Below are 25,714 nucleotides of genomic sequence, written 5' to 3'. Positions count from 1 at the left end.
AGAAAAGCAAGGCACAATTCTCCCCAAGAATATTTCTGGGTTTCACATTCTCTGAACCTCAGAGAAAGGAAAAACAATTCTTATCTCATTTGCTGTGCCTGTGTTTGTGTCCCAGTAGAATGCAATATGGAGACTGTTTACCCACAGGGATGGTGTTTTGTTTCCCTGCCCTGCCAGGGCCAGGTGTGTGTGTGTGTGTGTGTGTGTGTGTGTGTGTCAGGACTGTCACTGACAGTGATGAGATTCTGTGCAGTGTGAGCAGAGCTGAGTGCGGGGCAGGCTCAGTTTTAGATGTAATGTAATATAGTGTAATATAGTATAATAAAGTAATTAATTAGCCTTCTGCTATCCATGGAGTCAGATGCATCATTCCCTCCTCTCGTCGGGGTTCCCTGCAGATTCAGCTCTGCTGTTGATGTGTTGGGCACTGTGGGCAGCTCCTCCAGGCCCTGCTCTGTTTTGGGCAGTGTCACAGACATATTTTATGAAAAATCCTCTCTTTAGGATTTTTCTCCTGAGAAGCTGAGAGGCCTCAGAAACGAAATGTAAACAATGATTATCTGCTGCTGTGGGATGCAACAGGTGGATCTGTGATTGGTCTCATGTGGTTGTTTTTAATTAATGGCCAATCCCAGTCCAGCTGTCTCAGACTCTCTGGTCAGTCACAAGATTTTATTACCATTCCATTCCTTTTCCTTTCCAGCCTTCTGATTAAATCCTTTCTTCTATTCTTTTAGTGTAGTTTTAATATATCATTTTCTTTTAATATACATCATAAAATAATAAATCAGCCTTCTAAAACATGGAGTCAAGATTCTCATCTCTCCCCTCATCCTGGGGACCCTGTGAGCACCCCCACAGGGCAGGACAGCACAAAGATGCCCTGGCTCATGGGAGGCCTCCAGATGCTCACATAACCCAGACACCAATTGCCTTTAGCACTTGCTGAAGTAAGTGAGAGCATGTGCATTCCTGTGGGAGTTTGGGAGGATAACTCTGAATTCCAGCTGAAGGAGTGATGCTGTCCCAGTCTGCATCTGTGTGCAGGTGGGATTCAGTTTGGCCTAAAAGCAAAAAGGCCAAAAAAGCCTCTTTTAGGAGGCCTAAAACCTCTTCCCTGGGCTTGGGAAGAGGAATGAACCCTGCAGGAGCACTTGGTGCTGGGCTGTCCACCCCTGCCATGATTTCAGGAAGAATTCATTTTTTCTTTTCTTACATTTGATTGCTTTTTAAATGACCAAATTCATCCCTTGGGAAGAGCAATGCAGTCAGAGTGGTGTTCTGAGCAGTCTGGAGGTGGCTGTGTGACACTGACTGGTTTCTGTGGCATAAAACAAACCCACAACCTCCTTTTGTATACATTTCCAGTATCAAAAACCATTTCATCTACATCCCTTTTCTATATTTCTTTCCAATAGAATGTTTCAGATTAAAGTACAGAAATGTGCTCCAACATTAATATTCTTCAAGAAAAATCTTAGTGAAAAAAATTTCATCATTTTCATTGGTGACTTTTCACAACTCATACTTCTAAATAGCATATCCCTCCAAAAAAGCTCAGCTTCCACAGTGGCTGCAGGGATTCTGGAGGGAAAGAGGACCACCCTCATTGCCTCCCCCATCAGCTGTCACTGTGCTCTGGGCCAGCACCTCAGCCTGGGAACCAGGCACAACTTCCCAACCTCATCTCCCCTGGAATTTAACTCTGGCTGGTCTGGCTTGGCTGCAGTGCCCAGCATGTGATGTCCTCATGGTCCTGAGGAGGTACAACCTGTCCCACAGCCACCTCCAGGCTGCTCAGGTCTGACTGCATTGCTCTTCCCAAGGCATGAATTTGGTCATTTAAAAAGCAATCAAGTATAAGAAAAGAAAAAAAAATAGAGATTCCAAAGAAGTTTGTAGTGACTGGAAGCTTTTCCTTAATTCTCCTGTACTTCATTTTCTGCTTCTTTGATATGAAGAGAAGTAAATGTAGAGTGACACACTTCTCAGTTGAAACAATTCTCTGCTAATAAGTGGAAATAGAATAACTTGGCAGCCTTCTGCTGCAGAGCAGGGATGTGAAGGTGCAGCTGCCTCCATCTGCAGCACCCAGCTCCCTCCTGTCCCTTTGGCTCCACACAAGGTCTCCTGTGGTTTTGGGCCAAGTAATTTGCTGCTGTGAAGTTAAAAGGAGATGTCTGGGATGCTTGGGGTCATTAGCAATGATGTTTAACAAACCTTGGGTTACTGGAGAAGTGGGGAGGAGGGGAAGAGGTCCTGTGGAATCATGGGCTGGGTTCACTGATGCCCAGGAGATGATGGAAAAGCTGACAGGAGATAGAATATAAATCTGTGCAGCCTCAGCTGCAAACTGCTGCCTCACATCGTCCATTCCCTGTTAGAATAAACAGATCTTGGACGTCTCTTTCTTCCAGGTCTGCCATTTATCTCCCTCTTTGATCAATTCAGAAGGATATGCTGCTTTTTTCTAGGTATGAAGGATACTTTCTGTCATTCATTTGATGACAGCATATATTCTGTTTTAAAAATCCAAAATAAAGATTGTCCTTTATGAACCAATATAAATGAGACTGATAAAGGAATTGCAAGGGAATTATTCCCTAATAGGGACATTCATGGCAGGGTTTGTTCCTGCTGGTGATGGGACTGGTGTAAATTATTATCAGCAAAAGTTGCAGAAGACCCAAATAATCTTGTGTAATTAAAAATGTGTGATTAAGACCAGAAGCTAGTTATAAAGAAGGATTACATCACAACCAAATTATTTAAATATCATGGTTGAGGCCCATCCATGTCATGCCAGCACCCTGCAGACCCTTCAATATCTTCTTCACAGCTCCCCAGCCTTGAATGCAACTCCCTCATTTCTCCATCACCTGTAACAAGGATTTAGGAGTGGGTTTTAGCCAGGTGTTTGTGCAGTGTGGAGGGTGAGTCCCTGCCCAGCTGCAGGGCTGCAGTGTTCCCCCCTTCCAGCTGTGGGCCCAGCACAGCTCAGCCCCACTCTGTAAAATACAGGTGTTCAGTCTATTGCAGTGTCAAAAGCTGAGGCTGAGAAGTGGAACAATTGTTGTCTCAGTTAGCAAAGCAAGCCCAAAAGGAGTTACAACAAATATCCCTCATTTACAGGGAGCACAGATCCAGATGGAAAGACAACACTTCACACAAAAATATGTCTGAGATACTGGGAAATAATATTTTATTTATTCAGAAAATGAGATTTAGAAAAAGTAAATGCCACATCTATGTTGTCTTCCACAGGAAAGCCAGAATGTATAAATCCCATGAGATAAGTGTGGCATGGTGCTTCTCCAGATATGGGGATCCTGACCTGGTCAATGATGGCACAACCTGCCCCCAGATCCTCAACCTGCCCCCAGATCCTGAACCTGCACCCAAATCCTGAGCCTGCCCCCAGATCCTGAACCTGCCCCCAGATCCTGAACCTGCCCCCAGATCCTGAACCTGCACCCACATCCTAAACCTGCCCCCAGATCCTGAACCTGCACCCACATCCTAAACCTGCCCCCAGATCCTGAACCTGCACCCAGATCCTGAACCTGCCCCAGACCCTAAACCTGCACACAAATCCTGAACCTGCACCCAGATCCTGAACCTGTCCCCAGATCCTGAACCTGTCCCAGGAGAGCACTGAGCACTGTCAGGAAAAGGGCCCTGTGCTGCTCAAAATCCCTCTAAGACACTCTGCAAAGAGTGCCTGCCCCCCTTTTCCCCTGGATCAAAGCCAGAGTGCTCAGAGCAGGCTCTGAAGGAAAGCAGATGCTGGGGCTGGGTGCACTCCAGCCCTGTGTGGTCTCCTATCTCTGCTCCCACATTTGCCTTTGGGGACTGCTGGGTGTCCTGTGGGTGAGGCTCTGCAGCCCATCCAGTGCCCAGAACTACCTGTGAGCCCCCTCCCAAGATGCCATTTCTTAGATCTCTGAGCAATCTGCTCTGCTCAACCTCTCCTTCCCCAATTAATAACGTTGCTGTCAGGTTGGATTACAGCCCTCTGCCTTCTTTGTCTCAGCTTAAAATACTTGTGGTTTCATATTCTGTCAGAAGAGATATATAAGAGAAGAGCTTTTCTCAAAGTGCAGATGATGATGGAAAAGGAATGTGCTGCTGCAAATTCCTGCAGGAGCCTTTATTGGATTCCTCAGGACATATTGAAAAGCAAAAATATAGGGAGGGAGTGAGCAGCACAGGGGGAACAGGGAGCTCATAGTGTGGTATTGTGGGAGAGATAAGACAAGCCTGTGGCTTGAGCAGAGATAACAGGGAAAGAGTTTCTACAGTTATCTAGGCAATTTCTGTCATTCCACTTAGAGAAAAGAACCCCCACCCAACACCTAAACCAGAGCTGAATGTCCTGCTGAAGTTGCTTTATGGAAATGCAAGCCCCTTGCCTCTCACTGTCTTTGTGACAGGAAGAAATTTCCAGTGATGGGGTGGCTGGACATGGGCACAGAAACCCTGAGTGACTTCTGCTGGAGGAACACACTTGCTTCTGCCCTGACTTCACAATATCAGCTGCCACTGCAACTCCTGCAGCTCAGAAACTGATTTCTGAAGGATATGAAACCCCAAACCTGTCTCAACTCAGAGCAGAAGCAATTGTAAATCACATATCTGGAGAAGCACCCATGCCACATTTATGGGATTTACACCTTTTCCTGTGGGAGACAACACAGATGTGGCATTGATCTGACCAGGACTGAGTGTGGAGAGCTCCAAGATTATGGAATGAATCAGAGGCTGTGCCCTGCCTACCCTCAGGGGCTCAGTCATGCCCTGGGATGGGCACTCATCTCGCTGGATGTGTCCTCTCCTGGGTCTGCTGGAAACATCCCCTGCCATGCCAGGCCTGTCTGCCTGAGGTGCTGTGGGCAGGACCATATCCAGGTGTTCATTTCTCTCTCAGGACCATTTCCAGGTGTTCATTTCCCTCTCTCAGGACCATTTCCAGGTGTTCATTTCTCTCTCAGGACCATTTCCAGGTGTTCATTTCCCTCTCAGGACCATTTCCAGATGTTCATTTCTCTCTCTCAGGACCATTTCCAGGTGTTCATTTCTCTCTCAGGACCATTTCCAGGTGTTCATTTCCCTCTCTCAGGACCATTTCCAGCTGTTCATTTCCCTCTCAGGACCATTTCCAGCTGTTCATTTCCCTCTCAGGACCATTTCCAGGTGTTCATTTCCCTCTCAGGACTATCTCCAGGTGTTCATTTCTCTCTCTCAGGACCATTTCCAGGTGTTCATTTCCCTCTCTCAGGACCATTTCCAGGTGTTCATTTCCCTCTCAGGACCATTTCCAGGTGTTCATTTCTCTCTCAGGACCATTTCCAGGTGTTCATTTCCCTCTCAGGACCATTTCCAGATGTTCATTTCTCTCTCAGGACCATTTCCAGGTGTTCATTTCTCTCTCAGGACCATTTCCAGCTATTCATTTCTCTCTCAGCAGCCAATTAACTGATTTGGGTGTCAGTGATCTTGGTGCTGCCATGCACTTCAGTAATTCTCTCACAACAAAGTCCTTGTTCCTCCAGGCTCCTGCACTGGTGTTTGGAATGATATTTTCAGTTGGGGAGTTTCTTCCTGCCATGTCAGGCTATTCTTATTTCACTACTGAGGTGTGATCCCCATCCAGAGCTGTACCCCAGATGGACCCTGGATGGAACCTGCACAAAACACATTCTCAGTAATGCTGAACTCTTGGGTTGCTCTTAGAGAAATCATTTCCCTTAGGGAAATTTGTCTTTAACTTATTTAGGATGTAATTTTAAAATAAAAGTTATTCAATATTATAAATAAAAATTGTTTATTATTATAAAACTATTCTTTTCAATTATCTAGGGATGAATTTTAAAAAAGGGGAAGCCTTTGCCCTGTTGGTGTCCAGCCCATGGGACATGATCACAGTGATCTTTAAGCTCCCTCATCTCTTCATTTTCTTTCTCCTTTCTTCTTCTACAGTTGGGTTCTCAACCCCTTCTCTTGTTGTCCCGAATGTTCCTTTTGTTCACTAGGAAGAGAGAAGTTCCCTTATTTCACATGTTGGCCATAACATCTCTTCCTTTTGCTATTTTCTGTTGCCTTGTCTGATCTGAGTTCCCTCACTGTCATTGTCAACCCCAGCTTTTCTCATCTATAACGATGCTTGACCCCAGCTCTTGGGTTTCTCCAGTTTTGGAGAAGCTCCTCTTTGGTGGGGCCATGGCTCTCCAGATCCTTTTCCCTCCCAAAGCTGAGTGCAGATGGCAGGGGCTGGGCAGTGCAGGGATCTCTGAGGTGCTGTTCCTTGCAGGACAGCTCTGCTGGCTCCCTTTGGCACGGGCTGGGTGGCACAGGGAGAGCAGGACGCAGGGGCCGCACGCAGGGCACGCTGCTGCATCCCTCCCCCATCCCTGACTCCACCAGACACCTCAGAGCAGCCCAAAGGAGAGCCAGGGCAGCAGGAACAGGTAGGACAGGTCTGCAGGCCCCTCCGTGGAGCAGTAATGACTCCTCCTGCCCGCGGGACACGGCGGGATCGACGCAGGGTCAGCGGCATTTCCCAGTGCCCAGCTCAGCCCAGGGGTCAGCAGCTAATCATCGCCGCTATCTCGCTGTGCTGTCCAGCCCAGGGCGACTGGAGGCGCATTAAAGATTAAACAAGAGCTGGGGGGTCCAGGGGAGTGTGCTGGAGTCATTCCAGGGTGGGTGGGTGGGCAGAGGTTGGCCCAAGCAAGTGGATTTCTGCTGCAGCGGCCTCCACTTTAGATCGTTCAGCCGAACAAACCGGCGGCATCTCTGTTGAGACAAAAAATGCCTCCAGCTAAAATTCCACTATCTGACCTCAGAAGGGCTCCAGCTGCTTCTGCCACCAAGGGAGCAGCTCGAAGAAGAGTTTTGCAGAGGTTGGCCATGCTGAAAGAGAAGCCCATTTCTTCAGAGGGTCTGGTGGGACTGAACCTTCATCTTCCTCACTTCAGCCTCAGCGCTCACCCAGCGTGGCAGAGCCTTGGCCACTGTGCCATGAGTGCCTGTCACCTGCCAGCACCAGGCCATGGAGATTTGCTGTAGGACCTAGACACCCCCTCCAAGGTGGGAGGATTAAATGTTCCCCTTGCTTGCCATGCTCATTCCTAATGTCTCCAGCCTCTAAAATCAGCACATTGGTCCTCACTGGAATGTAAATATTTTACAGGATTAGGAAAACACTTTCCATTTGGGGTGTGCTTAGTGGGATGGGCTCATGCCATGGTTCTGAATACCCTGGAGTCAGTCTCAGTGGTGATTCAGGCAGGCAGCTCCCACACCTTCCTCCTCTGCAGGGCCATCAGTGTCAATGTCCAGCATTAACAGGTCTGCTCTGACTCCTGTCACCATGGCACCACGCTCACAGCTGGCTTTGGGTGCCCACAAATTGTCACCACGGAGGGGAGGGCAGCAGGGGAATGGTGTGTGTGGCCCTTTGGACCCTGTCTGGAGCTGTGTGGACTGATGTGCTGCATGTCCCACCCTTCAGTAGCCCAGATCCACAGCTTCCCAGTGAGCCTCAATTCCCTCATTTTTGGGCAATTAGAAAGGGAAGAGCAGAAGACAAGATTCAGTGCTGGATCAGAGTTACGGCCATGAAGTGAAGGTGGCCCTCCCCATTCCTTCTGGCAAGAACTTCAAGGATAATTCATTTCAAGACCTGCCATTTAGTCAGGGATCCTTCCTCAGGGGTCCTGACGTGAAGCTGTGCCAGGGAAGGTTTAGGTTTGGATCTCAGGGAAAGGTTCTTCCCCCAGAGGGTGCTGGGCACTGCCCAGGCTCCCCAGGGAATGGTCCTGGTCTCGACCAGAGCTCCAGGAGTGTTTGGACAGCACAGCCAGGAGTGCCCAGGGTGGGATTGTTGGGGTGTTTGTGCAGGAGCTGCACTGGAGGATCCCTGTGGGTCCTGCCCAGCCCAGGACAGTCTGTGGTTCTGTGGTTCTGTGGCTCTATGACATGCTCAGGGCTCTTGGTCAGGGCTTCCTCAGCTCGTCCACTGGCCCCACCTGAGCTCTGGGCTCCCTTTCTGGCCAGTGGAAGAATCAGGCCCACAAGGACAAACACTCTCTGAGAATTGCCATGTGAGTTGCCCTGAGCCTTTTCTCTCTGAGCATGAGCAGAGCCCAGGTTTTACTGGATCACTGGCTGATCCTTGATTTCCCAGCCCCAGAAAGGAGCTGAATCCCATCCACAGTGTCAGGCCCTGGACACTCACCTGCACCCTCCCCTTGCTACAGGGCAAGAATTAATTCATCCATTAAGACATTAATGAATGAATGTTTTCAACGGCAAGAATGACAGCAATTGAAACAATTTTTAGCTCTGCTGATCATCTAGGATTGCTTTGCATCAAGACACTTCTTACTCCTCATCTGGACTGATTGTAAAGCTTCCTCTCAACAGGCTCCCACCCGAGTTTGCCAGAAAAGCTGCTCAGAACATTCCCTGCTGTTGCTATTTTTATCAGCTGGGTATTATGTATTTTGTGTGATACAAGGGAAGTGTTATTCATTTACTGGAATTATCCTTTTATCAAGTCAGTTTCCTATTGCATTTCACCCTTCAGTGCACTGGCAGTTCATTCTTTTAACAAGGCTGTTTCTATTCTTGAAAGTATATTTAAGAGGTTTTGTAATTTCACTGTGAGATACGGAGCATTTCCTTTTCTTTTAAGGAATTTGTTCCAAGCATCCTTAAATCCTGGAGAACTTGGAGCAACAGTGAACAAATGTATAAAGAAATTAAAAGATAACAACCTCATGAAAACGTTCCCTAAATTATCTTTGGAAAGAATCTGCTATTGTATGTTAATTTAAAGCAGTTTTTACTTGTCAGATTTTTTCTGCTTCCTGTTGTAGTCGTTGTTTCCCCCAGTCCTGACTTGTGCTGGAAATCTGCTCGTGGGTCTTTTTGGAAACTTCTGGCGAGATTTGTGAGGGGCTCAAGCAGTGGTGACTGAAGTGTGCAATGTGGGATTTGGGGTTTTCGATCACTCACATTCCCAACTCCAGCATTTTCAAGGAGTTGCCCACAAGCAGAACATCGTGGGGTGATGGATCAGGAAACTGGAAATGGCAGGGCAAAGAAGTGAGGCTGAATTCTGCCTCTCTGGGGTCACAGGCCATGGGGCCAGCACTGAAACCATGAGCCAGGCTGGCACAGGAATCAGGAAGGGGGTTTAAAGCCAAGAGTGAAACCACAAATTGCCTTGGCATTTCCCAGAAGGTCATTGGGAATTAGCAGCACTCTGCAGTGGGTGTCCATTCCCCAGTGAGGAGAAGGAGCTGCAGAAAGGGCAGAGTTGTGTTCAGGACAACCCTGAGCCCTCAGGAGCTCCTCTGGCTCTGCTGGGACCCACTGAGAGGGCTGACAATGAAGATGTGGAAGGGCCACCCCTGTGGAGAGGTTCCTCCATCCCACCTGCACCCAGCTCTTCCACAGGGACCACTTTGCACTCTGGGCTCATCCTGCCCAATCACCAGCTGTCATTTCTGTAATGTTGATCCCACACTGATGTTTCAGCTGTTCCTGAGCAGTGCTTACCTCAAATCAGTCTCTTCTCTTTCCCAGGCTCTACCAGCAAGAAGGTGCTGAAGAAACTGGGAAGGAGCAGAGCTGGGACAGGTGACCTGAATGGCCAAAGGATATTCCACACCTTAGAGCATCATTTCCAGGATATAAACTGGGGGAGCTGCCCAGGAGCTGATGATTGCTGTGGGTAGTGAGTGATAAGTAATTATGCTGTGCACCACTAATTTTTATTGGGTTTTATTCCTTTTTCCCCTTTCCATTACTATTATTATTATTATTATCATTATTATTGATTATGTTTATTTTGTTTTAATTATTAATCAGTTCTTATCTCAACCCATGAGTTTTTAACTTTTTTCTATTCCCCTCTCCATTGGGTGTGTGGGGTGTGAGAGGCTTTGGGGGGTTTATTTGCTGTCTGGGGTTAAAGCACAACACAAGTACCTCCTGCTACCTCTTTGACTGGCTTCATTCTCTAACCAGCTTGCTCCTGTCACCTCCCTTAGGGATTTCACCTGGGCAGAGCCAGGGACACAGCACTGAGCTAAAAGGATCTTGGGCTTGATGGAGATTTGACAATCCTATGTCCTCATGTCTAAACCAGGAGGGCTCTGACACCCTGTGCTTCTCTCAGCTGTATTTAGCTGTAATGCACACACTTGGTGTAATTCTGGGAAAAAACAGACAGCTGTCATGCTGCCTAGGATTGAATGAAACAGCTTTTAAAAGCACCTAATTTGTGATGCAGTTCAGCAAACAAAACCAGAAACCAGATGAAATATATTTCACTGTGTCTAAATGAAGGTGAATGGCTTAGTTGGGGTGAGAGTGAAAAAGTCCTTCAATTGAATTGTATAAAGACATAAGAGTTAAAGAGAAAGTAGGTTCTTAGCAAGACAAATTGAAGCTCCCACATCTACATTTCAAAGCCTTCATTGTCCCAAGGCAAGACAAACAAAGTGGCATTTGCATATTCACTGCCACTGGAGCAGTGTCCAAAGGCATCAGCCTGATGGAAGGAACTGAGAGGAGGGAGGGGAAATTACCATACAATGATTTCCCTCAAATTGAAAAATGAGATAGAAGGAGTAGGAGGGGAAGCTCCTAAGAGAATCCTTTGATGCTTGTTTTTTCTGAAAGGAAGGCATACATGGGAGGTTGTGATTTACAACTGCAGTTCAGTGATAGCTAAATCTGACTGGAGGGCTCTCAGTGATCCAGACTCCAGAATCAGGGAGCTGAGCTGGAATAAACTCCTTGTGCCAGCTCAGGTTTGCTCAAATGGGGCTGATTGGTTAACTTTGTGCCAGCCTGTTTCATGTCAGCTGTGCCATCAGCATGCAAAGAGAGGCAGAGTTTGGTTGGACCTTGCTCAGCCTGTCTGGGGGCCTTTCCATCAGCCTTTGGTGCTCTCCTCCCACCCAGGGAACCTTCACGTGGCTGCCTCCACACATCATCACCCTGCCCCAGATGCAGATCACAACCTTCTGTGTTTCTTTCCACTTGGAAATTCGATATCTGGTCATGGACCTTCCTTGTCCTTGTCATGGACCTTCCTTGTCCTTGTCCTTGTCATGGACCCTCCTTGCCCTTGTCCTTGTCCTTGTCACGGACCTTCTTTGTCCTTATCATGGACCTTCCTTGTCCTTGTCCTTGACCTTGTCCTTGTCATGGACCTTCTTTGTCCTTGTCATGGACCTTCCTTGTCCTTGTCCTTGTCATAGACTCTCCTTGTCATGGACCCTCCTTGTCCTTGTCCTTGTCCTTGTCCTTGTCCTTGTCCTTGTCCTTGTCCTTGTTCTTGTCCTTTTCATGGACCTTCTTTGTCCTTATCATGGACCTTCCTTGTCCTTGTCCTTGTCCTTGTCCTTGTCCTTGTCCTTGTCCTTGTCCTGGACCTTCCTGTGGGTCTTGCCTGGTTTGGTGATCCCACATTGTTGTAGTTGTTTCTTTGAGCTAGGTCTAATAAGCTCTTGGAGGCCTATAACACACTTGAGATAGCCCAGCTACTTTTGGAGGCATAAAAAGGAGCAGGATGGCTTCTGTTGCAGTGTTGGAAACAAAAGGTTTAATAAAAGGTGAAATAGCAAACAGAAAAACTAAGCCAAGTGCCAGATGTTCTTGCTCTTAGTAAAACACTTTACAAAAGCCATTAGTTTCTTTGTTCACTTCTTTTTCTACTAAATTGTCCAGGTGAGACTTTTTGGCTTTTATCCAATTAGTTATCCTTAAATTTGAAGTGAAGTCTTCTAAGTTCTATGAAGTGTCTTTTTATTTAATTGAAGGGAGAAACTTCTAAGCTTCTTTTTAAAAAAAAAAGACAAAAAATAATTTTGTCACTTCATCAACAAAAACCACACTTCTATACCACATCACCTCCACTGTCACAGCAACACCAACCTCCCCAAGCCAGATTCCCACTCCCAGCCACAGTGAGTCCCACTGTGAGCAAAACTTCCCTCTTTCCCCTCCTGCAGACAGGATTCTGCTCCCTGAGGGCAGCCAGGCAGAGTGCCATGTGTGGGGGATGCTGTGGAGCCACACTGGAGATGTGTAGGATTGTGGTTATTAATTGTTGTGGTGTTGTTGTGAGTCCCCAGGACGAGGTGAGAGATGAGAATTGACTCCAAGTTCTCAGAAGGCTGATTATTATTTATATTATATTATATTATATTATATTATATTATATTATATTATATTATATTATATTATATTATATTAATCATATAATATCCTATCATAATGATATACTAAAACTATACTAAAGAAAGGTAAAGGAGACATCAGAAGGCTAGACAAGAATGAATAATAAAAAATCCTGTGACTGACCAGAGTCCTGACACAGCTGGACTGGGATTGGTCATTAATTAAAAACGATTCACATGGAACCAATCAAAGATGCACCTGTTGGTAAGAAACTCCCGAACCACATTCCAAATAATCAAATAATTGTTATTTACATTTCTTTTCTGAGGCTTCTCAGCTTCTCAGGAGAAAAATCCTGGCAAAGGGATTTTTCATTAGATATGTCAGTGACACAGGACCAAGGTGAAACCCGTGGGAAAAGCCTTTAGAAAGGACAAGGACAGTGGTGGCCACTCATTACTGTGTGTGCAGCAAGGATCTTGTGTGGAATTTGTGACAAGGTGGAGATCTTGCATGGAGGGTGTGTGGGAAGCCTTGCAAGAGTGTTGAAAAATCACCTCCATGAGGGAGTGGCAGCCTGGGGAAGAGTGCACATCCATGGGAAAGCAATCCTCAAAGAACCTGAGCCACAGGAACCAAAGCAGTGCTGGTGGAAAGAGACCCTTGGGAGTCTCCAGCCCTCCCTGGAGCAGGATGAGGCCAGGACCAGACCAGGACCACCAGGGCTTTGTGCAGCTGAACCCTGTAAATTCTGGGGGATAAAAGCTCCCCTGCCATGGGCCCAAGGCTGCACCACCCTCCTGGGCACTGAATGTTTCCCAATGCCCAACCTGAGCCTCCTAAGCTCCAGTTTGTGTTTGTTGACCCTTCCTGTGCTGTCTGGCATCAGTGACAAGAGTTTGGCTCTGTCACCCTGGTGTGTTGGCACTTCCAGAGGTCACAGGCTGCTCTAAGACATTCTCAGTCTCCTTTCAGCCAGCAGAAGAGGTGATGCCTTCCCTCCACCTCTGTGCCACACCTCTCCCTCTGCCTCTCCTGGCAGATCACACACCCCAGGTTTGACCATCTGGGTTGCCTTTCCTGGTCCCTCTGCAGTTTCTCCCTTTTGTTTCTGAGCTGGCAGTTTGAAATAGGAGTTTCTTTGAGTTAGGTCTTATAAGCTTTTGGAGGTCTATTTCACACTTAAGATAGCTGAGCTACTTTAGAAGGCATAAAATCAGCAGGATGGCTTTTGTGGCAGTGGTGGAAACAAAAAGGTTTAATAAAAGGCAAAATAACAAACTCTTTATAGAGGAAAACTGATTCAGGTGCAAGAGGCCCTCCTGGCCCTGGTAGAACACCTCAAAAAAGTGATTAGTTTCTTTGTTCTCTTATTTTTCTAGTGAATTGCTCAAATAAGACTTTTTAGCTCTTATCCAATTAGCTATCCTTAAGTTTGAAGTGAAGTCCCCCAAGTCCTATGAAATGTCTTTTCACTTATTCAAAAAGAGAAACTTCTAAGCTTATTTCCTTTTTAAAGAAACAAAAAAATAGTTTTGTCACTCCATCAACAAGAAGCACATTCCTACAGCAGCTCACAGCTGAACCCAGTGTTCCAGGGGCACTGACAAGAATTTCTTCTGCTTTCAGCTGCTCTCCTCCACACAGACTGCAGCAGGCAGCTTGTCTTGTTTGCAGGGAGTGACTGCCAGCTCATTTTCACACTGGCTTCCTCCATCAGCACCAGCCTTTGGCAGCAGGATTGCATCTCAGCCAGCCTGCTCCAGGTTCAGCTGAGTTTTCTGCTTTTCCTGCCCAGATTTTCCCAGCCTGCCACTGACAGTGTTGGGAATGATGATGCAAAAGCCTCTTTAGCTGTTCCCAGCCAGATGTGTGGCCCTGTTTCATCATTCTGCAGGCACTGTCCAGATCTTTGTGTGCTTTGCTGCTGCCAGGGCCTGTGCCAGGCTGGGATTCATCCTTCCTTCCTTCAGCTGGGGAAAACCCAATTACAATACACCCTAAAGTGTGAGATTCTCAGAGGGATTTGAGGCCAGGGCTGTATGCTGAGACACAGGAAGCAAAATGTCTCCATTGATGCCTTTCTGAGGAAGAGCCAGTCAGGAACCAAGTCCTCCACACTCACTGCTTCCAAATCTTTGCCAGAGCAGAGGACAATGTCCAGAGCTGAAACAAATTTGGATGCTTGGAAAATTAAAAGGAAAAAAATTAAATTAAAAAAGGAAAGTTAAAGTTAAAAGGAATTTCTGGAAGCATCTGAAGGTATTCCTGCACCTTCTCCAAACTCAGTGTGGTGGTCTGGGCTGGTTGTACAGGACAAGGATGACCCAAAGCCAGCTCTCACCCCGTCCATACCTGTCCAGGGAGCACCTGAGGGCAGGAGGGCCCAGGGAGGGGGGTTCAGCAGAGGTTTGACAGTTTTTGTTCACTAAAGTGAGCAGCCCAGCCTAATGCAGGTCATTCACTCCCCACTCCTGCCCAGTCAGCTGCAGTATTAGTGCTGGTCAAAGGTCTCCCCAAACATTTAGCATCCATTAAAAGCTAACCTTTCCATGGGATGTTTGAGCTGTGAGAGGCTGCATAGCTGCAGGCCATGCTCAGGTCTCTCCTGTCCAGGCCAGGGGAGCAGCATTCCAGGAGTGGAACTCTGCCTCCCATCACTCCTCCAGCAGCCTGAGAGCTGTGAACAGCTTGCTGGCACCTGGACATTCCTCGTGGGCACTGTCAAGTTTGCTGGTCTTCTCCCTCCAAAAATAAACAGCAAAATGTGTTTGAGATCAGGGCTTAGTAGGAAATGGTTTTTAATGGGTTTTCTTGCCTTTGTGGGGCAGGTTTTCAAAGATTTGGAATTTTCCCCATCATATATTGTGACCAAAGCAGAAATCATGGAGTGTCAGTTTGATTTTTCAGTGGGGCCTATCAGATTTGTCATTTACATTTCACTTGGTGGATGGTAAGCACATCAGGGTGGGGCTTCATGTCTGGCAGTGAGGAGAGAAAAGGAAAATGCTTAGGAGAAAGATCCTAAAGGATCTGACAAAGCTGCAGAGAGCTCAGGGAGGGCTTTGCCACACTCAAGACTGAACAAGAAGCTCAAGATCTGACTCAGTATCAGAGTTAAATGTTTGAGATTAGATTTCTGGCTCCATTAAAGCCTATTACTGTATGAGATTGGATATGGCTTCACTTTAGGCCTGAAGAGAGGTATAATAACAATTAAAAAATAAATAACAATTTGTTGCTATTAATGTTATTGTGGTTATTGTTGTATTTCAGTCAAAACAGAAACATGATTTAATTAAAATACATGCTAGTCTCTAGCCTGTAAAAACAAAGAAACCTTGTGGACAGCCAGAATTAAGAATTTAACACTGAGCTGGATCCAGTTCCAACATTTTCAATGGAATGATAAGAACTTCTTCTCAAATCCTGGAGAGGTGTTGCTCTGAGGACAGTGATTTTATCACAGCTTGCTCCACCTACACCCTCAGAAAACCCTAGGCTGGCAGTGCTGGGTTCCTCCTCCTTTTCTCCAGCCCCAAAGTTTGCAGTGCAGCAGCCCTGGTTCACTCTCTCATGCTCTCAGCCTTGCTTTGTTTTTTAAATCCCATGTGTAAACACAGGAATCCCTGCTTCACAACAGGGATTTCTTACATTTTCCCCTTCCTTCCTTTCACCCCTATTCTCCAGTTCCCCCTCCTTTAACCACCTCTGTCCTACCTCAAGCTTTGAGGGATGTTCCTGGCAGCTTGATGAGCCTGATTTGCTGGCAGCCCTGGTCACCTCTGATTTCATGGCCCCAGCTTTGGAGACAGCTTGTGTTTGTGATTTTGGCTTGAAGTGTTGCCATAACAAACCAGCATTTTCCTGAAAATAAAGCATAATATATCCTTAGGAGTGTTTACGTGGGAGAAAAGGGATTTTTTTTTTTCCTGACACTTAGGAGTGCTCAGATTTTGGCTGCCTCTGGAGGAACCAGGCTGCTGTGCAGGTTTTAAGAAACCTGAACCAGGTTTTCTTATTTAGGTCCTCAGTCTCTCAGAGCTGGTGGATTTGGGTCTGAAACTTTGCTGATTATTTAATAATCTGAGTTGATTATTTTCTGGATTTTAAAATTTTTGGACTTGAAGTGAAGGACTTCCATCTGTGAATAGGTACAGAAAGAATGAATTTGGGTTGAAAGTTGCTGAAGGACTGCTCCTCACAGTGCTGCTGCTTTTACCCTCCCAAAGAGAGAAGACAAATCTGATTTCCAAATTCCTTGCAGAGCTTTCTGTTCCTATTGCTCTGGGTGAGGTGAACTCTATGGAGTTTAAAATAGGATGAACATGGGAAATGGAAACTGAAAGGGGCAGAAAGCTTTTTCCTGTGGAGGAAGGCTCTTCCAGGGAACCAGCACCTGCTGGGTAAGGAGGCATCTGGCAGCATGAGCATCTCTCAGAGCTCTGGCCAGGAGAGATCAGCAGAGCTTGACTGCAGGGACAACTGAGACAGCCCCTGCATTAAATCAGCCTCACAAAATAAGTAGAAACTGCCTCAGAATGTCCCCATCAAAGCCTAATTATCTGCTGACTTCTTAGACATGAGAGAATTTTCTTTGTCTATTTAATTTCATGCTTATCATCAAACTAGTCATTAAATAGCTGAGTATTAGGGGAAAAATGCAAAGCTTTCTGGTCTGTCTTGTTTAATCCTTCAGCCCCTCCCTTCCCTCCTCCCTGTCCCACTTTCTCTCTGGCACAGTCAGAAGAGAGGAGAGCAGGCAGGGTGTCCTGCTGGGCACTGTGGCAGCCCCTGGGCTCCAGGTGGGCAGGATTTGGGAGTCCTGGGAAAGGCTGGGATGGAAAATCCCCCAGTTCCATGGCAGAGCCCAGCTCTGGTTGCTGCTAATTTGGACTTGGCATCCCATGGGATGTAGCAGAGCTGCAGAAGCCACTAAGAGTGAGATGAGACCCAGAGGTCTGATCATGACAAGGAAAATGAATGGTCTGTGAGTCAGGTGAATCATTTAAAACAGAACCAAAATGATTGAACAGCAAATGGTGCTGGGCTTTCCTGTCTCATAACATATTAGTGGGGGACATTAGATGAAATTGGAAAATAAAAAATTGTCAGTCACTGGAAGGCTTTTGGATGCCAGATGAATCAAGGATATGGAATTGCTGCTTTGGGCAACATTTGAAATCAGGAACATAGAAACATTTAAGCAATGATTGGCTACTTAAACTGATGCCAGCCCTGTCCCACTGGGATGGGTTCTTGCTTTAGGTCTCTTCAGCTGGGCTGTGTGGAGGGAACAGGGCAGGACTGAGCCTGCAGCAGCTTTCTGCAGCCTGCTTGGAAAACCTTGCTCTGGCCATGGCAGGATTTTGGCTCAGCTAACCCAGGACACACCCTGGGAGGCAATTCCCAGCTTCACAAGGATTCATGGCCATGTCCTGCCTGCTTCTCCAGTGCAGTATCTCTCCTTCTGAGGGCACATCCTGTCCAGTCAGCCTGTACAGCAAGACAACCCCATCCCAAAGAGCCTTGACTGAGTGTTTTGCCTTGATGCCAATTCCTGCTTTCTGCAGTTTGGCTTCTAATGTCCAGGAGCAACCATTCCCTAGCAGCAGCCTCCAAGCTGTAAACTTTTGACCTGAGCTAATTACTGAATCCACTTTATAGAAGTAATGAGGTTCTGAGCCTCTGCAATGCCTTGGAGGCTCTAGAGAGTCCGAGCCAAAACCTGAGCTCCCTAATCAGTTCTGACTGTTTTTTTATTCATTTACCGCGTGCCCCGAGGCACTGCCGCTCCTTCAGCTCCCTGGGAGGAGCTGCAGTGCTGCTCTCCCCAGTCTGCAACTGGGCAAAACATCCCAGCCAGGGCTGCAGGAACACTCAGCACCTCAGAGATGAGAGGAGGAGACACCAGTGGGGAGCAGTGGTCAGAGCAGCAGGGCCAGGAGAGTTGTGCTCAAGTCTTTCCTCAAATCTACAATTGGGCATCTAGAATCTCCTGCTTCTGCCCCAAAACCTCCAACAAAGAAACTGATAGAACTTTGCTCTCTGTGGGAGAGCACTTGGATGGCTGTGGGCAGTGTAATGATGAGAAGAGGGGAGGTGAGGCTGTACAGGACCATTCATGGACACTGGCAGCGGAGCACAGCAGGAATGGGAACACTGTGGGATGTTCCTGTGCTCTGGGCACCTTGTGAAATCCCATCTCCCTCACTTTGCTGAGTTCTTCCCACCCACTACAGGCAGGCCTGAGCCAGCAGTCCAAAACTAAGCCCAGAGAAGTTGCGGATGCCCCCCTGCATCTGTTCAAGGCCAGGTTGGATGGGGCTTGGAGCAATCTGGATTTTTTCTACTGGAAGGTGTCCCTGCCCATGGCAGGGAATTGAAGGTAGATGAGCTTAAAGGCCCCTTCCAACCCAAATAATTCAGTGATTCTATGACTCTGTGACTCTGCCTGTCCCTGGGAACATTCAGGAGCTGTCAGCAGCTGAAGAAGAGTGGAGACCTGCAGTGAGCCTCTCAGCCCCAAGCCCAGCACTGGTCCCCATCTGCTCACAGATCTGATGGTCCCAGCTTCCCCTCTCAAAGGCTTCCCCCTGCCCTTGTGCTTGCTCTGTTTGTCCCTCTCTCCACACAAGGCTGAGGCACTCCCAGGGCTGACACTGGGGATAAGGTGACTGTGTCACCCAGGTCAGGACCCTGCTGACCAACTCCACCTCCAGCCCTCCACTCCAGCAACCCTGGGGCTGTGTGGTGAGAAGAGCATTCCCACTTCCCAAGAGGGGAATGGAGAAGGGAAGGTGTGCTGTCCCTGGCACATGACCAGAGGCATGAACAGCTCTGCAGGCAGATGTGGCCTCGATGCCAAGCCAGCTGTGCTGCCATGGTGGGCTCCTGTTGCCATATTTCTCTTCACAGAGAAAAGCAAGGCACAATTCTTCCCAAGGATTTCTGAGATTCACATTCTCTGAGCCTCAGAGAAAGGGAAAACACAATTCTTATCTTACTTGCTGTGCCTGTGTTGTGCCAAAGTAAAATGCAATGTAGAAATTGTTTACCCAAAGTCAAGATGTTTTGTTTCTTTGGCCTATCCCAAGAGTGTCTGTGTGTGTTTCAGGACTGTCAGGTGACAGTCATGAGATTCTGTGCAGTGTGAGCAGTTGTGTGTGAAGTTAAGTGCTTGACAGATTCAGTTTTAGATATATAAAATAATTTAGTATAATAAAGTAATTAATTAACCTTCTGATATCCATAGAGTCAGAGACATCCTTCTGTCCCCTTCCTTGGAGTCACCTTTGATTTCCAATAGGCTCCTGCTGAGCCTCCCTGGGCCTCATCTGTGAGCAGTGGGGGACCCCAGGGTGAGCTCTGCCCCACAGGGGGACCCCAAGTGAGCTCCACTCCACGCTGGGCACTGGGGGACCCCACCCTGAATCGCCCCCAGTCACATCCTGCCTGCTCCCAGCAGAGCCCAGGCAGACGGAGCTGGCTTTGCCTCTCTGTGCCCAGCCCTGCAGAGTGGGCAGGAGCAGGGGCACAGGGAGGCAGAGCTGCCAGAATGCAGGAATGGCCCTGCTGCTGCTGCTGCTGCTGTGGATCCCAGGGAGGCAGGAGCAGGGACAGGGATTTACATTGCAAATCCACTCAAGGCTGAGCTGGAGCACCCGGGGCCAGCACAACCAGTGTTGTGGTCTTGGCAAACCCAGCTCTCCTTGCTGAGGGTGATGTGCTTGGTAATTACATCAGAGTGGCTCATCTCTTTCTGCTGTTCCTCTGTCTCCCTTCAGACAGAGGGTTGGGGATTTAAAGTGGGACTTTGTGAGCATCCTTGTGTTCAGCCTGACAGCTCAGATAACGGCATTTATCACACAGGTTTGAGGCATCACCTCACCTGGCACAGGCAAGAGCAATTAACCTGCAATGCAAATGATGTTTTTATTTTGAGTATAAAAATTCCCCCCAAAAATACACATGATGGTTCTAATTTTAGCTCATAGTCATGCAAATGTGGCATCTGAAACACTCAAAAATTCAGTGTTTTAAAATAGCTGTAGCAGAAAAGTAAAGTGACTGAGGGAAGCAAGAGGGGTTCTCCCATAGCTCGTGCTATGGACACTGGGAAAAGGGTATTGGCAGGTGGAAATGCACCCAAGTCTTTTGCCATCAGTGAAGATGGGCTGATTTTGCAGCACTTGCTGAACTTACTTGGTTTGGAGGCTGCAGGGAAGTGATGCAGAAAAATCTGTGGCTGGACAGGTAGGGATAAGCTGTGAGTGCCTGTTACCAACACACATTTATAATATTCTACAGGAATACAATTATAGCATATCATTTTATAATATTACATATTTTTTTTAATTCATCGAACTGTCCAGCAGGGGTTAAAACTTTATCTTGGAAAATTCAGATCGACAAGAGTAGGCTCAGGACACATTGGTTTACCAGGGACTAAAGTGATTATGGGATAATCCAAAACATTTGGACAGACCAATAAAACTTGTTCCACCTCTCATGTCCCCAGTTGCTGCACCATCATGCTCAGGACAGTGGGACAGTGTTGGAAAACTTGAAGGAGCTATAAAGTAAATTTATTTCATTAAAACAGGGGAGAATGGTAGATGTAATTTTGCAGATTTCATTTGGTGTTAAACTCACCTGCCTTTTAGTGGGGCAGATAAAACCCTGCTGCCAGTGGAATCAGTAACTGGAGTGGGAAATGCAACTGGACTGGGAGGAGTCAGAAATGTGAGGTAAGAGGTGCAAGGCTGGCTGCTGGAGGTAGATGTTTTTGTGGTTAGATGATTTAGTCTGGTCAGAAAAAGCAGATAAGCTGTAGGGAAAACAAGCCCTTTTCTGAATGTGAAATAGAAGCAGCAAATTGACAGATGGCTCAGGATAGCAGGAGCAGTACAGGGCCAGCTAATCACTGGAGATAAGATCTGCAACACAGGCAGACTCCCAGCCCCCTGTGGCACCGTCCCTGTCCCTGCAGGTGGGGAAATGTCACCACACCAAGGAGTGACCTCATGTCCCAGGGGACATGTGCAGCTGTGGCAGCAGTGCCAAGGAGGCTGAGCCAAACCACTGCCAACCTCAGCCTGTGATGGGAGTCTCAATCTTAGGGAATATAAAAGCTCATGAGACACAATCTGCCCCTCCATCCCATGGCAGGTGTTTTCCAGCCCCAAGGAAATATGATTTGTGTCACCCACAGGTACCAAAACCATCTTGTGAGAAGATGGCAAAATTAAATTCCTGAGGAAAAGGTTTGTAAGAGCATGAGCAGAGTGCTAAAGCAGGATCTTCTCTTCAGTGGGGTGCTGGTAAAGAGATCCACTCCAAAGGGATCCCTGTCTCCAGCTGTCTGTGCATTCCTGAGTGTCACTGCAGTCCAGACCTTCCTGGGCTATCAGAAACTCCTGGGACCCCTCTCACTGAGCCCCTGACTTACCTGGGCCTTGGGCAATGCCTGCAAAGCACCACCCTGCTGTGGTTACACTGACAACACCAGGCTGGCTAATATGGACCCACAGTGGCTACCCTGAGCAGCTGTGGCTGCCCCATCCCTAAGGCCAGGCTGGATGGGGCTTGGAGCAACATGGGACAGTGGAAGGTGTCCCTGCTCATGGCAGGGGGTGGCACTGGGTGGGCTTTAAGGTCCCCTCCCACCCAAACCATCCTGGGATTCCATGATTCTGTGACTCTGGCACAGGAGTTGCCAGGCAGGACTGAATGGTGAATTCCATCTTTTATGCCCCCATCCCATCCCCACACTTTCTCCTGGTCTCCATTACCACAAGAGCCTTGGAAAGGTTTTGTTCAGATTACTGGGAAGGTTTTAGGAAAATTCCTCTATGACATGCTTGAGAGAACTCTCCCCTCAGTGCTGCAGACAATCCCATTTTCCCTCTTGGGGACTCGGGCTGGATTGACAGGAGCAGACATCCATCCTGTGGGTGCATGCAGCTCCTGGGGCCTCTTTGTGTCAGGCTGCTTTAACAACAAACAGAGCACAGCCCCTGCAGCATCCCAGCCAGCCAGGAGACACTGGGAGAGGGACCCAGCATGGCCAGCTCCACATGCCTGGATTACCCCGTGGATGAAATGCAGATGAAAACCATTTTCACTCTTTTTTTTTTGTCATTTTAAGGTCCCCTATATTGACAAAATGTGAGTATGAGGCAGATTGACATCCAGATTTGACTTGGGAAACAGTTCAGCATTAACCTATTAAGCTAATGAACTTCAGTTATTCAGATTGGTTTGCCAAAATTAGACCCAGGAAATGGCTGCTTATTCAGTGGGCAAGAGAACATAAAAGATCTGCCCCTAAAATTTCCCAAAGCAGCTGATGACGTTGTCTAATTTCAATGGAATTCTTAACCTGACACATTTCAGAGACACTGACTGTCAGGGAACTGACCCCTGGAAAAATCAGGATAATGGCACATGGTATTGCTCATAGATTTTAAGATTTTCCTATGTAAGTGTTACATTATGCACATCCAGTCCAGGGCTAAGAGTGCCCAGACAGAATCTGCCATAATAAATTTATTATGTATTACTATTAAACACGATTGCCCAGCAAATAAATTCAAAAGATTTTCAGAGCCGGAGCTTTTAAGGCCAAAACTCTAAGATTTCTGTGGGATCTGGAATTGAGGGGGATGCCATTTCAGGTGAAGGCAGCTGAGGCTCCTAACAGGTTCCTGATGCTGAGCAAAAGGAAGGAGTAATGGCAGGATTATTGGAATTTCATTTGTGCACTGTCTGGGGAAGGCAATTTAATTTCTTGCCCCTTCTGCCTCCTTGGCTCTGTTGGAGGAGGCTCTTTGCTCCTGTTTCCTGAATTTCATTGATAAGGTCAAACAGGCAGGATCAGCAGGGAAAAGGCACAGGAACTCAGTCCTACATGGAGAATTGAGTTGTGTATAATCATTATTATGATAATATAACATTTATACTGCAGTGGAGGCATGGGGCTACTAACAGAGCCATGCAGAACCTGCACCAAAAATCCATCAAGGTCAGTATTTCACCTCCAGCAGCCCTGTGTGGCTGCCACCAGGGAAAGGATGAAAGCATGAGGAAAATACACTTGCCCAGGATATTTTCCAAACCTCCAAGCCATTTATGTCTCAAAGATCCCTCAGGCTGGGAGATGCTGCAGTGTTCCTCGCCACTGGGTATATTTTGGTTTTGTTCCTATTCCTATTCCTGCCATATTTCCCTGCCTCATTGCAGAAGGAAGGGAGGGAGGGAAATAGCAGAGATGCTCCTTAACTCCTTCTTCCCTTGGCCTGGCCTTCCCCATCCTTTCCATATCCCTTTCCCAGGGATATTTATGCAGAAGGGAATGATGGTCTGAGCATTTGTGACTCTCGTGGCCACAGATCAGTCTCAGAACTGACTGTGACAGTTGTGCTGAAATGTTCTTAATTTGGGAAGATGAGCAGGAAGGTGCAATGTGTCTTTAAAAAGCTCCTAGCCCAGGGAGACCTGGGTCCAGCACATCACCCAAGAGCCTGAGAAATTTGATAGATGAGTCTCCAACATTCTTGTCATGTCTCCCCTTCTCGTTTTGCCCCCTTCCCCAGGCTGGAAGTGCTGAGAGGCGTGCTGTGAGGTCTGCCTTGTGTCCAGGAGCCTGTCAGAGCTGGGACATGCAGCCCATGGCCTGCAGCTGGACTCAGCAGTCTCCATCAAGCACTCATCCAAACAATGCCCTGGGGTTCGGCACTCCTTTGTTTTGAAAGTCACAGTTATTTGTATCAGCAAAGCATGCAAGGAGTGTCCCAAAGCAAGAGGGAGGGGGGAGAGAAAGAGGGAGGGGGGCAGAGAGTTTCTGTGCCTGATGGGATCCCACTCAGAGAAGCAGGGAGAGATGCATTGTTGGGGTCTGATATTTAACAGAGCATCAGCGTTTTTGGGGTGAACCCCAAGTGCCACGGCTGTGAGGGGACATGGGCTGGTGCAGGCAGAGCAGAGGAGGCCCTGTGAGGATCCAGCTCTCCCTTGGGTGCTGCCAGGCTTCACAAGAGGAGAGCAGTGGGAGCAGCAATGGGTTTGAAAGCTGCTGCTGAATGCACACTGGGTCTGCAGATTGTGTGATAGAGAAAATCCCCCAGCTGGGCTGCTGGGAGAGCAGAGAATATGAAATCCTTTTTCTCCAGCAGATTCTACACAGGAATGACCTGGGGACATGAGAGACAGTGATAAGTGACTCTCTCCATCTCCTTTTATCCTGTTTACAATACAGAGGCTTTCCTTGAACAAAACCCTCTTTTTCCTCTCCATGCTCCTGGCTGTTGTGTCTAAATGAGCCAATTTGCTGAAGAACTCCTCCTGGAAGGACTTGAAGTCTAACAAGAACAGACGCTGGGTTGCAGCGTGTTGTTTCTGGCAAAAATCAATTTCTTCACAAAAGAACAGAAATCTGTTCTTGTATTTCAGTGCTTGCCATTTCATCAGGGCTCCTGTGATACCTCTCACAGCCTTGGCCAGGAGGGAATCCCAGAGTCTATTTCCATTCAACCTATTTCCAGAAGTGTTTGAAAATGGGGTCTAATGGCTCAGGGAAGGGGGAGCAAAGGAGAGGAGCAAATGTGTTTGTTGCTGCTGCAGTTAATGGTTTTGTTGATATGCTGTTTATCCTTGGGCTGATGTGATTTCTGGGGCTTGAGTTGCTGTTTGACATCCAGGGGATAATCTCTTGCCAGAGGCTGGCTGGCTGCATGGCAGGGCAGGGCAGACTAAGTTTGATGCATCATCTGAGACACAAGAGATGGACCCACAGGGACAGAATCGCTCATTAATTAAAGATGTGTTGTTGTTTCCCTCTTTTATATCTGTGCGGTGCTCAGGGATGTGTTCTCCTGTGACAAGGCTGCATTCTTCAGGTGCTCACCCTGAACTGCAAATGAGCAACAACAGAAAGAACCCAACACTTTGGAGTCTGTTCCAGCCCCCAGGTTTCCCAATTTGCCCAGTCTCACATCAGGAGGTGCCTGCCTTCAGCTTCCCCACCTCTGAAAATATTTTCTCACTTTTCCTCCAACGTTTGTCATCCTTCAGTAGACTGAATTTTTGCTGTGCAGTTATTTTGGTTTTGCCTAAGTCAAGTGCAGGACAAGGCTGAGGGTGCTGAAGGAAGTTTAGGATTTAAATCAGTGTATTTTATTCAATAGTATTTGAGCATTTTATCTGGATGGACCCAGTTTAAGACATTATTCTTGCTGATAAAGCAGGTTTCCCTTCACATCATGGTGGGACAGACAGCACAAACCCAGAAAAGGGCTCAGCATCAGGGGGCATTCAAAGCCTGAGGAACAAGTATAAAATGACAACATTTAATAGAAGGAAGAAATAGTGGAGGAGAGAGCTGAGTGCTTGTCCGGACCATGAGGACAGAGGCTACAGACTTTTCAATTATTGATCTTGTGGTATAGACTTTAATGCTTTACAGAACACAAGCCTTTTCCAATTTTTCCAATCAAGGTCTTATTAGCATAAG

Source organism: Fringilla coelebs, assembly GCF_963513975.1.
Source record: "Fringilla coelebs genome assembly, chromosome: 27".
In the NCBI taxonomy this organism is placed as follows: domain Eukaryota; kingdom Metazoa; phylum Chordata; class Aves; order Passeriformes; family Fringillidae; genus Fringilla; species Fringilla coelebs.
This window is presented reverse-complemented; position numbering follows the sequence as displayed.